Source organism: Hippopotamus amphibius, chromosome 2, assembly GCF_030028045.1.
Source record: "Hippopotamus amphibius kiboko isolate mHipAmp2 chromosome 2, mHipAmp2.hap2, whole genome shotgun sequence".
NCBI classification, from domain to species: Eukaryota; Metazoa; Chordata; class Mammalia; order Artiodactyla; family Hippopotamidae; genus Hippopotamus; species Hippopotamus amphibius.
In genome coordinates, this window is record NC_080187.1 from 188,642,768 (window position 1) to 188,659,674 (window position 16,907).

Consider the following 16,907-nt stretch of genomic DNA (forward strand, 5'->3'; position numbering starts at 1 on the left):
GGAGTGGGATGACTGGATCATATGGTAGTTCTATTTGTAGTTTTTTAAGGAACCTCCAAATTGTTTTCCATAGTGGCTGTACCAACTTACAGTCCCACCAACAGTGCAGGAGAGTTCCCTTTTCTCCACACCCTCTCCAACATTTGTTGTTTCCAGACTTTGTGATGATGGCCATTCTGATTGGTGTGAGGTGATACCTCATTGTGGCTTTGACTTGCATTTCTCTGATGATTAGTGATGTTGAGCATCTTTTCATGTGTTTGTTGGCCATCTGGATGTCTTCTTTGGAGAAATGTCTATTTAGGTCTTCTGCCCATTTGTGGATTGGGTTATTTGCTTTTTTGGTATGAAGCTTCATGAGCTGCTTGTATATTTTGGAGGTTAATCCTTTGTCCGTTGTTTCATAGGCAATTATTTTTTTCCCATTCTGAGGGTTGCCTTTTAGTCTTGTTTATGGTTTCTTTTGCTGTGCAAAAGCTTTTAAGTTTCATGAGGTCCCATTTGTTTCTTCTTGATTTTATTTCCCTGATTCTAGGAGGTGGGTCAAAAAGGATCTTGCTTTGATGGATGTCATAGAGTGTTCTGCCTATGTTTTCCTCGAGGAGTTTTATAGTGTCTGGCCTTACATGTAGGTCTTTAATCCATTTGGAGTTTATTTTTGTGTATGGTGTTAGGAAGTGTTCTCATTTCATTCTTTTACATGTTGCTGTCCAATGTTCCCAGCACCACTTATTGAAGAGGCTGTCTTTTTTCCATTGTATATTCGTGCCTCCTTTGTCAAAGATAAGGTGCCCATATGTGTTTGGGCTTACTTCTGAGTTCTCTATTCTATTCCATTGATCTTCCTTTCTATTTTTGTGCCAGTACCATACTGTCTTGATATTTATTTTTTAATGTGATTTTAAAAGGGATCATTAGGGAGTTTGGGATTGATGTATACACCCTGCTATATTTAAAATAGATTACCAACAAGGACCTACTGTATAGTACAGGGAACCCTGGTTAATATTATGTAACAACCTAAATAGGAAAACAGTTTGAAAAAGAATAGATACATGTATATGTATAACTGAATCACTTTGCTGTACACCTGAAACTAACACAACATTGTTAATCAATTATGATTCAATATAAAATGTTAAAAAAAGGGATTTTTTAAACTTCCTCTTTCTGATATTTCATTGTTAGTGTAAAGAAATGCAACAGATTTTTATATGTTAATCTTATATCCTGCTACCTTACTGAATTTATTATTAGTTCTAGTAGTTTTCATGTGGAGCCTTTAGGGTTCTCTATATAGAGTATCATTTCATCTGCAAATAGTGGCAGTTTTACCTCTTCCCTTCCAATTTGGATACTTTTTATTTCTTTTTCTTATTTGATTGCTGTGGCTAGGACTTCTAATACTATGTTGAATAGAAATGGTGAGAATGGGCATCCTTGTCTTGTTCCAGGATTTAACTGAAAGGTTTTCAGCTTTTCAATATTGAGCATTATGTTGGCTGTGGGTGTGTCATAAATGACTTTTATTATGTTGACATATGTTCCCTCTGTACCCACTTTGATGAGAATGGGTGTTAAATTTTGTCAAATGCCTTTTCTGCATCTATTGAAATGATCATGTAGTTTTTGTCTTTCCTTTTGTTAATGTGGGGTATCACATTGATTGATTTGAGTATGTTGAACCATTCTTGTGACCCTGGAATGAGTACAGCTTGATCATGGTATATGATCCCTTTTATGTATTGTTGGATTTGGCTTGCTAATGTTTTGTTAAGACCTACATCTATATTCATCAAAGGCATTGGTTGTAGTTTTCTTTTTTTGTAGTGTCTTTGTCTGGTTTTGGTATTAGGGTGATGGTGGCTTCATAGAATGAATTTGAGAGTGTTTCCTTTTCAGTTTTTTCGAATAGTTTGAGAAGGATAGGTATAACTTTTTCTTTATATGTTTGGTAGAATTCCTCAATGAAACTGTCCAGTCCTGAACTTTTGTTTGTGAGGAAATTTTTTAAACTTACAGATTCTATTTCACCTCTAGTGATCAGTCTGTTCAAATTATCTGTTTCTTCTTGACTCAGTTTTGGTAGGCTGTATGTTTCTAGAAACTTGTCCATTTTTTCTAGGTTGTCCAATTTGTTGGCATGTAATTGTTCATAGTATTCTCATGATTTTTTGTATTTCTGGGTATCAGTTGTTATTTCTCCTATTTCATTTCTTATTTTGTTTATTTGGGTCCTCTCTTTTCTTCTTGATGAGCCTGGCTACAGATTTATTAATATAGTTTATCTTTTCAAAAAAAAATAGCTCTTGGTTTCTTTGATCTTTTCTATTATTTTTTTAATCTCTATTTCATTTAATTCCTTCCTTCTACTGACTGGATTTTGTTTGTTCTCCTCTTTTCAAATTCTTTTAGGTCATGGGTCAGGTTGCTTGAGATTTTCTTGTTGCTTTGGGAAGGTCTGTATTGCTATGAACTTCACTCTTAGAACTGCTTTTGCTGAATCCCATGTATTTTGTTAGATTATATTTTTCATTTTCATTTGTCTCAAGGTATTTTCTGATTTATTCTTTGATTTCATCATTTACCCATTGTTTTTTAAGTAGCATGTTGCTCAGTCTCCATGTGTTTGTTCTTTTCCCATTTTTCTGTGGTTGATTTCTAGTTTCATATTGTTGTGGTCAGAAAAGATGCTTGAAATAATTTCTAAATTATTAAATTTGTTGAGGCTTGTTTTGTAACCCAGTGTGTAGTCTATCCTAGAGAACGCTCCATGCACTGTTGTGAAGATTGTAGGTTTTTTTGTTTGTTTGTTTGTCTGTTTTGTTTTCTTGGATGTAGTGTCCTGTAGATGTAAATTAAGTCCAACTGATCTATTGTGTCATTTAGGACCTCTGTTACCTTATTGAGTTTCTGTCTGGATAATCTGTCCATTGACATCAGTGGGGTGTTAAAGTCTCCTCCTGTTATGGTATTTCTGTGAATTTCTCCCTTTATTGTTTATTATTTCATTGTATAAATATATACCTCATTTTGGATAAATATATGCCTCATTTGGATAATTTGGGTCATTACCATTTGGACTCTTAAGAATGATGTTGTTATTATCATAAGTGTATGTGCTTTCTTGGTTTGTATGTGTACACATTTCTGTTGGGTGTATACCTAAGAGTGGACTTGCTGGATCATAGGTATGTGTGTTCATCTTTAGTAGACAGTGCCAAGCTCTTCCAAGATGGGTGTTCTGATTGCCAAACCCACCTGCGTTACATAAAAGTACCTGTTTACTCTACATTCTCTTTAACACTTGGCCTTTAAAAAAATTAGCTGTTCTGGCTGGCAGGTGCTTTGGTGTTTCATTGTGGTTTTACTTTGTATTTCTCCAATAATGATGGTGAAATTGAACACCATATCATACGTTTATTTGAGCCATCTGGATGTTCCCTCTTCAGATGTACTTGTTCAATTCTCTTGCCCAGTTTTCTTCTGGTTATCTGACTTAAAAATTGATTTGTAGGGGTTCCTTTTGTACACTAGATAAAGCTTTGTGTTGAAAAATGTGTTGCAAATATATCTTCTCACACTGTAGTTTTTTAAAACACTCTTTTGTAGTATCTCTTCATGAACATAAATTCTTAATTCAAAGATAGTCAAATATATCATTCCCATCTTCCCTCCCTTTTACTGTTTGATGTGTGTGTGTGTGTGGGTGTGTGCGTGTTGTGTTTAAGAAGACTTTTCTGACTTGGATAACAACAATCTCCTATTATTCTCTTTAAAAAGTTTTTCCTGTTATTGATTGTTTTGTTTTTCACATTTGGGTTTACAAAGTACCTAGATTTGAGGTTTTGCATAGAATGAGGTAGAAATCAAATTCTGTTGTTTTCCATATGGACATTCCATTGTCCCAGCACCTGTCAGTGACAATATTGTCCTTTCCCCATTGCTTTTCAGTGCTACCCTTGTTTTAAATCAATGTCCATGTATGTGTATATCTGTTTCTGGGCTTTCTATTCTATTCCATTGATCTGTTGTCTATAAACTTCAGTCTAAAGGGTATTAATTTTTTAAAAAGGGTTTTGCTACATATTGAAGGAGGACTTTTATTTGTATCTTTAAAAAGAAGTAATAGGTAATCCTTGAAACTACTTTCCTCACAGCCAGACCAATTGTGAGAAGTTTCCTAGTTGTCCCAACTGTAAGTGAATTGCAGAAACAAAGTTAGTGACTAGCAATTCATATTCACTTATTATTATTATTATTATTTTTGTCAATAGTCCTTCCTCTATTCTTTGTGATTTCAAATATCTCTCTCGTCTCTGGCAATCTACCATCTATGTATCTTATTTTCACATTCCTCTCATTACTCCCGCTCAATTGGATGTCAGAAAACTTTGCAGAGATAAACAAAAACATGATTATAACACAGCCCTTTCCAGGGACATTTGCATTTTACAGTATTCTCCTTAGAACAAAATGCCTCTGAAACCAAAAGGAATGGATCTCTCATGGTAGAATGTTAGAATTATAAGGGGGCCACAGATGGTTGATATTGTCATCTGTAATATGGCAAGATAGGACTGGGTGACTGCTAGTTCTTCAGTCAGAGAGGTGACATGATTTGTTCAAAGTCACCTAATTAATGTGTGCAAAACAGGAACAATAATCAGTATCAGAAGATATATTCTTGAGGATTTTTTAAGGGTGTCTTCTTAGCAATCTTAAAATTTTACTAAATGAGTAGTAGTTTATTCAGCTTCCTCCAAAGATGAGCTCTTTTCTGAATTAATTATTATGGAATTGCAAGATTAGACTGCAGTCCTTCATTTAAAACTGTTCTTAGCAATAGTGAAGACAGAAAGGCCTTAAGGTGTACCTCCCTTTAGTAAAATACTACTTGTCCCCTTCTGACTCTTTTAATTAAATGTTATCTTACATGCTTCCCCTCTTGTCAGTGGTGGCCCTGAGGCAGTGCTTCAGCTGTTGGGTCATTTTCTATTAAGATGTATTTCCTGTGGAGACCATGTCCCCTTCCTTTATTTTGGGCAACCCTCCTTAGAGGTGTCAGTTAACTGTAAGAAGCGAAAGACCCCACTGCCAGTTTCCTCCCTCTAGATTCCATGCAGTTAGATCAGATTAGATAAGATTCGGTTCAGTTTGATTCAATTCTCTTCACACATTTCTTGAGTACCTACTATGTTCTGAGCACTGAGGTAGACATCAGGAATACAGAGGTGAATCAGATAAAGCAAGATCCTTGCCCTTGTGGTGCTGATATTCTAATGGAGAGACTGAACATAAAGCAAGTAATGATGATTATGAGGGAGGGTTTGGGTGACACCAAAGCTTCTGGGTATGTACCACATCCTGGTGGGAAGGCAAAGGCCAGTGCAAGGCTGTTACTTCATGGCTAAAGTTACCACGAAACTCAAACAATACTGGCCCCTTTTCTCTGCCTAACACACAAAATTTAGTTACATTCAACAAACATTTATTGACTAATAGCTAGGAGGCATTGTGATATATGATAGGTGAACAGGGCTCAGGAGAGAGGAGAAAAAGGACCTGAAGATGAGTAAGGTATAATTCCTAATCTCAAAGGGCATGGGATCTGGGGTGGGGGGTGGGGGTGGGGAGAAGGGCAGTAATATGATATAATCATAAAAACAATGTAAAATGTGCTCTAAGATAGACAAATGGGACATGTGAATGATTTTGAACTCGGGGAAGGGGTACAATTGTGGGGAGGGTGTTGTGAAAGGCTCAGTGAAGGAAGAGATATTTATGGTGATCTTTATGGGATGGGCAGGGTTTTAACCAGAAATTATGGGGAAGGCTTCTGGGTAGAAGGTCTGGCAGAAGAAGAGTTGCAGAAGCAGGAAGCTGTAGTTACAGGGGAGTGGTGGGAAAGTAGAGGCTGGAAAGGTACTTGGGTAGACCACACTATGGAAGACTAAAGGTGGAAAAAAAAAGAGCACACATGTAATTTGGTTGACAATTGTTATGGAGAGAGAAGGTACATGATCAGAGCTCTGTGCCTTTGACATAGTTTTCTGGCAGTAGCAGGATAGAAGGCTAACGGAGAGGGGAGAGGGTGGGATAATCAATTGGTGATTGAAATAGGCTTTACATAGGGCCTATGAATGCAAGAAGAGTCTCAGGGGAGGGACATTGTGGACAAAGGGGCTATAGGATTGAGCTACAGAAGACCTTTTCTTTTCATATTCCAAGATGAGTGGAAGATGTCCTTGGTAATATGGACAGAGATGGTGTGTATAGTAGGCAAGTTACCATTTATGTTTTTGGACTCTCCACTGTGTGGGGATCATAAATCCCCATAAGGGAGCAGCTTTCTACCTTCTAAGGAGGAGGCTAGAAGGGGCCAGGTCTCTCATTAGCTCCAGGTACCTAGGTGTAGGCATACAACCCAGGTTTAGCTAATTCACCTGGTAGGATGTTGGATCTGTGGGGGAGGGGTGGTGGGGGAACCAAGGGGCATCTCTCATAAAAATAAAAGCACATGGAAATAAAAGCAGAGCAGTGTGATGCCCCTGTATTCACCTGTCCTGTTGCACTGAGGGTCCTCCCCATCTTGGCTATTACCACTTTAACTGCACAGACCTAGGATATGGACTTGTCTTCCCTCACCTGTTTTTCCTGGGCCAAGGACTTTTTCAGCTTATACCTTCCATACTGGTCCTACTGTGGGAGCTAAACAGTCCTGCCCTATGTCCACCAGCAGCCCAGAGTGTCAGGCCTGGTCTCCCCATCTTTAGCTGAATTCAGAGGCCAAGGATGCTGACTCACTGTTGCAGTATATATTCTGTAGACACAAACACGTTTTTAGGGGGAAATGGAAGTACTAAATGTGAACTTTAGCTTTCTGGATGCTGAATAAATAAGTGAACAACTTTGAGACAATATATCTTTTTTTTTTTAAGACAGTATATCTTAAGTGCATAGTGAGAATGTACTGTTTGCCTAATTATCCACTTCCTACATAAAAAGTGTCCTGGCAGGAGAACTAGGCCATGTGCACCATGCTTCCATTACTGCCAGCCAGCAGCCTGTGAGGGAGATGGGGAATGCCTTGTGGAAAGAGCTCACTGGGGATTCAGGAATCAGGGTTCTAGTCTTGTCATGGTCACCACATGGAGGTATGGTCATTGTGGTGAACTCCTTGTCCACTTCCTCATGTATAGTAAAGTCACATTGGCAAGTGTTAAAAGCCACACGAGCTGCTTTTCCCTCCCAAATGTTTCCAGCTGTCCTTAGATGCAGTTTCAATGAGTTTCTATAGTGCCTGCTGAGCCTGCCTCATGCCTGCAGAAATATCTATGAAGCTTGAGAATCTGACACCTCCTTTCCATCCTTCCTATCTCTGACTGTATCAAAGAAAACCTACTGTAAAGAACAAAGGATTGGGATAAAGTGAGTTGGGATAAAGTTACTCTGGGTTCTGGATTGACTAAGGAAGTTTTTCCATTTCTCTCCCTGGAGGATTAATGAAGGTTACTTTTTCTTTCTTTAGAACTAGGAAAGCTATGAAAGTGACTGCAATGGTTTCAGAATTTGTACCTTTTCTGGTGCCAGGGTGACTGAATAATAATGACCTAGGAGGCTAGTTAAAAATATAGATTCTGGGGACTTCCCTGGTGACCTAGTGGTTAAGACTCTGCACTTCCACTGCAAGGGGCATGGGTTCAATCCCTGGTCAGAGAACTAAGATCCCACATGCTGCGTGGAATGGCCAAAAATTAAAAAAAAAAAAAAATGTGTGTGTGTATGTGTGTGGATAGATAGATAGATAGATTCTGGGGGTCTACCCTATGAAGGTTAGATTGGGACCCAGGCAACTGTATTTTCCAAAAAAAGTTTTGTGCTGTAATTCTAACACATAGCCAGGCTTGGACTCTATGTTCTAAAGTTTACTTCCCATATCTTGCAAGATTATTGAACTCTATTTGACTGAAAAATATTTATTCACATCATTTGTTTGCTAATAATGTTCTTTGTGTATGTCTTCTTTCTATAAGCTTATAAGATTGAGGGCAAGTGGCTATTTTTAGTTATGGTTATAACCTCAATAACATCCAGATGGTATTAATTTTATCAGTAAATTAAATCAGAAACACTGCACATTTATTCAGCTCATATGAAAGCATTGGTATGTTAGATTTTGCACTAATGTGTGTTTCATGGATTACTTTTTCTCTTGTTTGTCTTTACCTTTGTGATGGGACTTTTCTCTTGCTTTTTCCTTTTGTCTCTTTTCCTTTGCTACTCCATGTTGTATTTCTTGCTTGTAGAGAACTGTATGATAGTACAAGGCCCCAGAAGAAACTCATCTTGGTTGGTTATCTCAGCCAAGGAAGATTAGAAAACTCATGTCTCTGGACTCTCAGTCCTAAGTCCTTTTCACTAAGCCAACAATTCTGCCTCTCTTCCATCCTGTGAGTAAGAAAAAGTTTTCTTTTGTCTCCTCAAAAACACAGCCCTACTACAGTGCCCTCACTTCCCATGGAGATGGTCCATTTGAACCTTCTGGGTCTTGCATCATAGAATGGCTGCAGTTACAGAGATAAAAGCAATGAAACAAATGCTATCCAGGCTTTCTCTAAGCTCCTAGTAAAGGGATTTACATGTAGCAGCTATGGAACAAACTGAAACAGTAATTGACCCCGTCAACCACCTCTGATTATTCAAGATGCAGTAATCTCATGGGGTCTCATTCATCTCTTTGCTGGAGTCTTAGCTGACTGCAGAATAATTACAGGGAATTCAAGTTAAGACTTAAAAGATTTGTCACTGGCCAGTGGGTACCACTGGCTTAGTAAAACTCAACACACTTATAATTAGTATAAGCCAGCTACAAGTAACCGCTTGTTAAAATGCATATTATTAAAATATCTATTAGCAAATAAGAAAAGTTTTAAATATTAGGGATTCCAAGCATAGGAATATGTGGTGAACTTGGAAAGCTTGATGCCAATCATGTGCTTCACTGAATTAAAATGAATTGGTGTTATTAATAAAGACTCAAATGATCTACCCTGCCAGCCCAACCTTTATACCACCTCGCATTTCATTAGAAATGAACTTTTCAATTAAGATCTGTCTTCCCACACTTAGCAAATTGAGTTTTCCAGGCTTGTGATTCAGTCACAGAGGCTTAAGAAACATGGTAGGGCTACGGGTGGGAGTAGGGGTGGTGGGTCATGGCCAGTTTGGCATGACAGCTTGCCAGTCTCTAATACAATGTTTCAGCTTCTTTCAGAGTAACGTGGTCCCTTGTTTAGTCCCTGACACTGAATAATTTATTCAATAAAATACTGCAATTTAAAAGAAAATGAATGAAAATGTTTACACTTGGTAGCAGCTCTCTAAAATAATATTTGCTGCTGAAAATTGAGATGACCCTTTCTTTAACTATTTTGGTAGAAGGGAAGGAACAGATAGGAATAAAAGTGTTTAAAGACATTATTCTTCTCACTTTAGTTTATCCTATGAAGAGCTTCTCCATGCAAATGAGAAAATACTCAATTTGAAATACTCCTCGAAACTAGATTGGTTTGCAAATGTTTGACGTGTTAATTATTTTGTAAGTAAATAGAGATATGATTTAAGGCATGAGTCAGCATTTCTCAAGAAAAAAAAGAATCTATATATTTATTCTGATTTGGTGGCCTCTTTAAAGTGACATAATTATTTTGGAGGCTCTTCTCCACCTTTACCTCCTCCTTTCCTTAGCTTTGCTCCACCTAGCTTGCCAGAGTACTCAGAGTTGTAAGGAAATACAGTGGCAGAGCTGGTTCTTTTCACCACGTTATGTAACTATTCCGTCTCCCTGGCCAGTATCAGCTGGATAAAACTTGTGGTTTTTTCCGGAGTGGAGTGAATTTGGACCTCTCCCTTTCATCATGGGTACTTATGATCTCACTACCAGTTTTTACAACAAGATCTCGGTGTCAGCTAAATGGTAGCTGGTGTGGCTCCTGATGAGTTCCTCAGGCCGAGGGCCTGGCTTGTTCTCCACTCTGCGCAGTGCTGGGAGCGGTGCCCGCACACAGTGACTGCATACTAATCCGCTCCCACCTCAGCTGGCCGGTCTCCTTGCCTCCCCGTCCCCTGTGTGGAGCCCCCACTGTCTCCTCAGCTGTCACCCCCGGCACAGTGCACACCCCTCCTCACTCCCGGGTCGCGCTCACACGGTTCTCCCCCTGCACCTGCTTTCATCCTCCTCTCTGTCTGACCTAATCCTACCCAGTCAACTATACTTGAGATCCACCTCCTCCGTCATGGTTTCCACGGGTTCACACGCTCCTGGTTCCCGTGGTCTGACTGTATCTTGCCGTCATGTGCCTTCATCGTAGGGTCTTGCTTAGATCTTTCAGGGTTTCATGAGAGATGTTATTTGCCCTCATGGAGTTTGGGCCTAGGTGAGCACCCTCAAACATACATGGTGTGTGTGGTCCTTCAAGGACGAGACATAGCACAGGGACTGGATTAGGTGTCTAGTAGATGCTCACCGCTGATTGACGGCCTCTCTCCTCACCACTGCAATGAGTGATGCCTGCTTCACCTTAAATGCTACATCTGTTTGGTCATGACTTCAGGTCAAAACATAGGCGACATTCCCTCCCTTATATTTCCTAAGCTGCCTCTCATCTCTCTGGATAGTTCAGCAGCCTCTATAGAGAGGCTGTGTTCTTAACGTTTGATGTTTTCCTGGTATCTTGTGTCCTAGCTCAGCGCTGTTGCCGTTTTCCACTGCTGGTTGCTTTTACCTGTCCCTCTCTCTTCCCAACCATAATATAGCATCAGTTTTTTAAAGGTATATTTTTATTTTGGTGTATAACCCTCGTAAACATGAGAATACTCACTCTCTATTAAAAAAAAAGAATAATTTGTACTTTTCACTGTGAGGCTGACCTTCCCTGCACTTTAGTTTAAATTACTGAGCTTTTATTGTATTGAGCCATTCTTTCACCCTTAAATTTCAAAACTGCCTTTTTCTGTCAAATCTTATTTAGGAGGGTTAACCGAAGAATATGACTACGTGTAGAATGTTGACACCCAACAGGCTCCTTGAAATAGATGACCTTGGGTATGGTCACTGAGATAATTAGCAAAGGAGAATTGGCAGAAACCAGCTGCTTTCAAGATACCACAGGATCACAGTCAAAAGAAGGGCAGCAGAAATTGAACAGATAAGCTGATTAAAGACAAAAGCTTACCAAGAGACTTGGATTTTTAAAGAAAACATTTGTGTACCTGTTATTCATTCAGTAGTAATTCCACCATGTGGACTGAGCAACTACTATGTTATATGCACTATTCTAGGCACTGGTAATATGGAGAAATGAGACAGGGTCACTGACCTGCTTCCAGGCTGGTGGGGCAAGGGGCAAGGCAGGGGCAACAATAGAACACATAAAGTGCACTGTTTGGGGGAGAAAAGTTGGTAAATTTCTTTTGGATTCTTTGTGTTTGAGGTACCTGTAGTATATCCAGGTGGGACTGTGGTAGCAGGTGATTTCCTCATTACAGAGGTGCGCACGTTGCAGGATAGCTGTTGGTGACCTTGCAGAAGGAATGGCCCTTTGGACTAGACAAGCTCACAGAGCATATGAATGATACCACGCTTTTTTTCCCTCCGTGTGATACCTTCTCTTTAATAATGCTCATGGAGGGGATGGAGGATTCTGTGAGCATCTGAGCCCTTGGCCATAACACCCTCCTCTCAGCAGCAAAAATCACAAAGGAGATGTCTCCTTTTTGTAATCAAGGTTATAAAGGCAATTTAAAATGTTCCATGGCTTATTTCCTGCCTTTCTAGACCGCTTCGTAGATTGACATCTGAAATGGCCTCCAACCTGGCAGCCTGTTCTAATTCTCTAAAATGAAAGAAAGGGGAAATGTTTGTATTTCTTGGGAAAAGAATACACATCATTCCTTAAAAGAAAAAAAAGCTGTTGAAGGAAAACAGATTCACCACTTCAGTAAATTTAAAACAATATCTTTTTCCTTGTTACCAAAATACAAAGTCATCACAGAAAGTTCAGACAATACAGATAAGAAAAATAATGCAATAAAAACCCACCATGCTGACATTACCATTGACAACAACTTGTTGGCCTTCTGATCTTTTTTTCCTATGAAGATATTGATATATATTTCATAATAGTGGGTTTCTACAAAGCATGGTATTTTATATAATCTGCTCTTTTCATTTAGTAGTTGTAGTCAGTATGTTTTGTTTCACCAGTTTGCAGGTACAAAATCAGTTCACATTACTTCTCATATTCAAGACAAGTTAACTTGTGGCTCCAATATACAAAAATATGTCTCATACCTCCCTCCCAATCTCTCTTTCTCTCTCAATCTCCCTCTCTCCAACATCATTTCACAGTTTTAGCTCACACAATAAGTTTTAAAAACACAAGGATATTTACTCAGCCATAAAAAAGTGCGAAATAATGTCATTTGCAGCAACATGGATGGACCTAGAGATTATCATACTAAGTGAAGTAAATCAAAAAAAGAAAGGCAGATACCATATGATGTCACTTATGTGTGGAATCCAAAATATAACGCAAATGAGCTTATTTATGAAACAGAAACAGACACACACAGAAGACAAAATTATGGTTACCAAATGGAGAAGGGGGCGGCGGGGGGATAAATCAGGAGTTTGGGATTAGCAGATACACTAAACAACAAGGTCCTACTGTATAGCACAGGGAACTATAGTTAATATCCTGTAATAAACCCAAATGAAAAAGGATATGAAAAGAATATGTATATATATGTATAACTGAATCACTTTGCTATACACCAGAAACTAACACATTATAAATCAATTATACATAAAAAAAAAATCCAGGAATATTTACTTAACTCTACAACTCAGGCTTTGTCATAATCCTGCCATGGAGAAAGGAATAGAAAACCAGTGTAGTCAGCTGATCAGTCCTGTTCTCTTGGCTGTTGTTCTTGCTGCCATGTGATGCTGCTCCAGGGTTGTGCTTAAGCGCTCCCAAAAGATCTGTGGTGATGTGGGCACACTTGCCATTGATGGTGGTCCTGCAGCCTGGAATAGTTGTTGACCACTGAAGAAAGTGCTTTTTGGAATGATGCACATGTTACCTCTAGAATAATTTATCAGGACACTCTTGGAGAGGAAAGAGGAAGGTATTGTTCCTACATTATTACATTCAGCTGGGGCTGTAACGCTGGCCTGGGCTCTTCCCCCCACACATGGTTGCAGGTTGGGTTCTTTAGAAGTGGACACTAAGATGGAGTTTGGGATTTAGGATGTTTATTGGGGATCAACACCTGGGCAGGGAAAGGAGAAGAAGCAGGATTGGCAGAGGGAGAAGTTGAGCTGCGGCGCCCGCCTGACAAAGCCTCAGCCAGCCCACTGGGGAGTTCTGGAGTGAGTATTGCCAACTGGGGCTGTCTTGAGTTGTGCTGAAATGGCTGAGATGTTATAACCCTGTCTCAGTCCCTGGATGTGAGCTGCCCCAGGGAAAGACATGACCCTGGGCAAGACAGCTCTCTTCGGCCGAGGTACACCCTGAAAGATCCCCATTCTCCCTGAAGGTGGGCAGCAAGTCCTTCCCTGGGGAAGGCTCTGTGTGCTGCATCTCTGGTCCACCATGGTCCACAGTCTCCTGAGCCACCCTTCTCCATATATTTTGGGGGAGCAGCTCCTCTAGGATATTAGTGAGATCCTCTTCCTGATAGAAAACTTAGAAGAGGGAGGTTATGGAACATACTATAGCCCTGCTGCTGTTGGTCTTGGGCTGCAATTGATGTTCATTGTCTTCCTCCTTTACTGTTGATTCTAGATTCTTCTCACCTTCAGTGATAAGATCTGCCGGCCTCAGTGGCTTGAGCTGTGGCTTGAAGCAGATCCTGAGGGGTCTGTGACCTTGGCAACCATGCCCTTCTCAGGCACGGGTGGTTGTATCTGTTCACTTGCCATCTTAATCGGGCAAGGGAGGACCAAGAGGCTCCCAAATGAATTACCTGAGTGCCCCCCCTATTCCTCCTTGCCCCCGTTGTGTAACAATAGCCCCACCTTATTCTCATGATCAGGGATAATTACTTTGCTAAGACAGTCACTCCTCTTTCTGCCTGATGGCCTTTGGACACAAGGAACCCAAGGTGACCAGGCAGCAGCTGATAGCTCAGTGGGGCTTTTGCTAGTCCCTTGCTTAGAAGATCCTTCTCTGGGGACCAGATCTCTATCCTTACAGAGCATAAAGCTGTGGGGATAGAAAATACAAGTATCCAAGGTGTCATTGGGAGTGATGGTAAATGGGGTTATTCCTTTTTCAACCCCCTGGTTCCAGACCCATTACTGACACTCCATCAGACCTGCAGCTCTGGGTGTTATGGAATAGCACATGACCAGTGGATTTTGTGCTCATGGATCCACTCCTAATCCTGGCACAGAAGGAATGGCTTACCGTGGATCACCAAGTGACCATTCATTTGGATCTGCCCATCATGCGTTGGGTCCTATCAGACCTAACAAACTGTAAGACCAAGTGGGCCTAACTCTCTGTTGTAACATGGAGGCGGTATCTTTGGGAATGAGCACATGCAGGACCGAGAGGCATTCCAACTCTTCAAGGGAGAGTAGCATGCCAAGAGGTGTTTTTTGAAACAGTGCCTAATTCTCCAAGGGCAGATAGCATGGCCTTGATCTAGAACCCCAGACCATGGCACCCACCATGGTAACAGCATCCCTTCCCAGTTCATATCCCAACTCTAATCTTACCCCTAACCTCCAGTACAGATGGCATAAACTTGCTTGAGAATACCAGGGACCTACCTTGTGATTCTTTCACTAAAGCTTGCCACAGACTCCAGTGAGAATCTTTGCTCACCACCATTACCTCCATCATCATGGGGTCTGCTGGCTGCTCTTTGGTCACCAGGTACATGGACTGGGACAATAGTCCTCATTTCTAAGTGTCCAGTGCTTTCTAATAGTACTTTCTACACTGGTGGAAATATTCTATACCTGTGTTATCAATATGATAGCCTCTAGCGACATGTGGTAACTGAGCCCTTGACATGTGGCTAACACAACTGAGGAAATGAAATTTTAATTTAATTTAAGCTTAAGTAGACGTGTGTGGCTAATGGCTACTGTATTGGACATTGGAGGTGTAGAATATACTGCCTCCAGAATCCAAAAAAGGCTCAGCATATATTGTCCTTCCTTTTTTTGTGGTAGGAAGTACAAAAGGCCATACTTTAATTTTATATAAATTATTGGAGGGAATGTCCAGCATGTTCCTGGCCCCTAGACCCTAAAACTTTTATAAAGTGGGTGACTCAACTTTATGAATCACTTTATGAATCTTTATAGGGTTTATCTCCCACCCTGTGGAATGTATGTATCTCACAAAGCCTACATGATAGCTCCCTCTTGTGTATCTAGTATAATTGGCATATTACCAATGTGGTGGATCAGTATAATATGGGATGTCCAGATGGTCCAGATCTTTTTGGATTGTAGTATAGCAAGGTACAGAGAATTGACATAGTCCTGTGGGAAAACTGTGAATAAATAATGTCCATCTCACACAAATGCAAATTGTTTCTGATTCTCTTTCCTGATTTATTTACCAAGTCATTAGCCAGATGCCATCTACCTGATCCTGTGTTAATTTGCTCTAGCAGATGCCACATCTGACATAGTGGCTCCAGTTGGGCTACTGTTTGGTAGAGCTTGTGATGGTCTACATCAGGGATTAGCAGACTATACCCTGTGGACCAAACACAGCCGCTGCCTGCTTTTGTAAGTACAGTTTAATGGGAACACATAGCCATGACCATTCACTTACATGTTGTCTGTGGCTGTTTTCACATCACAATAGGAGAGCTGAATTATTGTGACAGAAACAAAGTCTAAAATATTTACTATCTGGCCCTTTACAGAAAGTTTGCTGACCCCTGGTTTATACTAATCCTCTAGGACCCATCTAGTTTCTGTAGGGGCCAGAGTGGTGAATTAAAATGGGGATATTTTGGGGCAACTACCCCTTGATCCTTTAGATCTTTAAGAATAGCACTATCTCCACCTTCCCTGCTCAGTCTCCCCTTCTGTACTGGGGAATGCCACTTGCTTACTGTAAATTTGGCGCTGGGGGAAATGACTACCAGTTTAGTACGCGGGGCCAGTGGACCCACTGTAAGCCAGACCTTGCCTGTATCTCCACTTATTACCTGCCCTCGATATACCTCTGCTCTAGCAGGGGTTCATGATAACACTTCAGGTCTCCAGGTATCAGCTCATGTCCTCAAACCCTGTATCACATAGTCCTGGCTATTCCCCTTTCCCCAAGGTACGTTTACTCCAAGAGTGATCATAGGTCCCTTTGGGTGGAAAGAGTCAGACAAATCATTATAACGTACGCTTGCTGTGGTTTTGCAGAGTCCTTCCTCCTGGGGACAAGGCAACCTCTTCAATCAATGGCTTCTGGGTCTGAAAACTGGTTTGGTCTAGAAACTCCACAGGGGATCATGCCTTTTTTTTTTTTTGAGATGAATGTCCTTAGTCTCCCAGTCACCCAACTTTGGTTTCTTCTGCTGGTATATACTCGGGTAGTACTCATCTATTTTGCCTTTAGGTATTTGGTGTTCTGTTAACCACCTGTATAAATCTCTACAGTTCAGGCCCCTTAGCTGCCATGCCAATCTTGCCATGCACTTCCATGATTGCAGTCATCTGGCTTTGAGCTGTTAATCTCTACCATTTGTCCTCTATTGTTTTGGGGCCCCATTACTAGTAGGGAGCCAAGTTTCGTGTAGTCTCTCCTACCATCACCCCGGCCTGCTGTGGAGTACCACAGCTCAGCATCGTAGTGCTGATGCCCCTCTCTCCT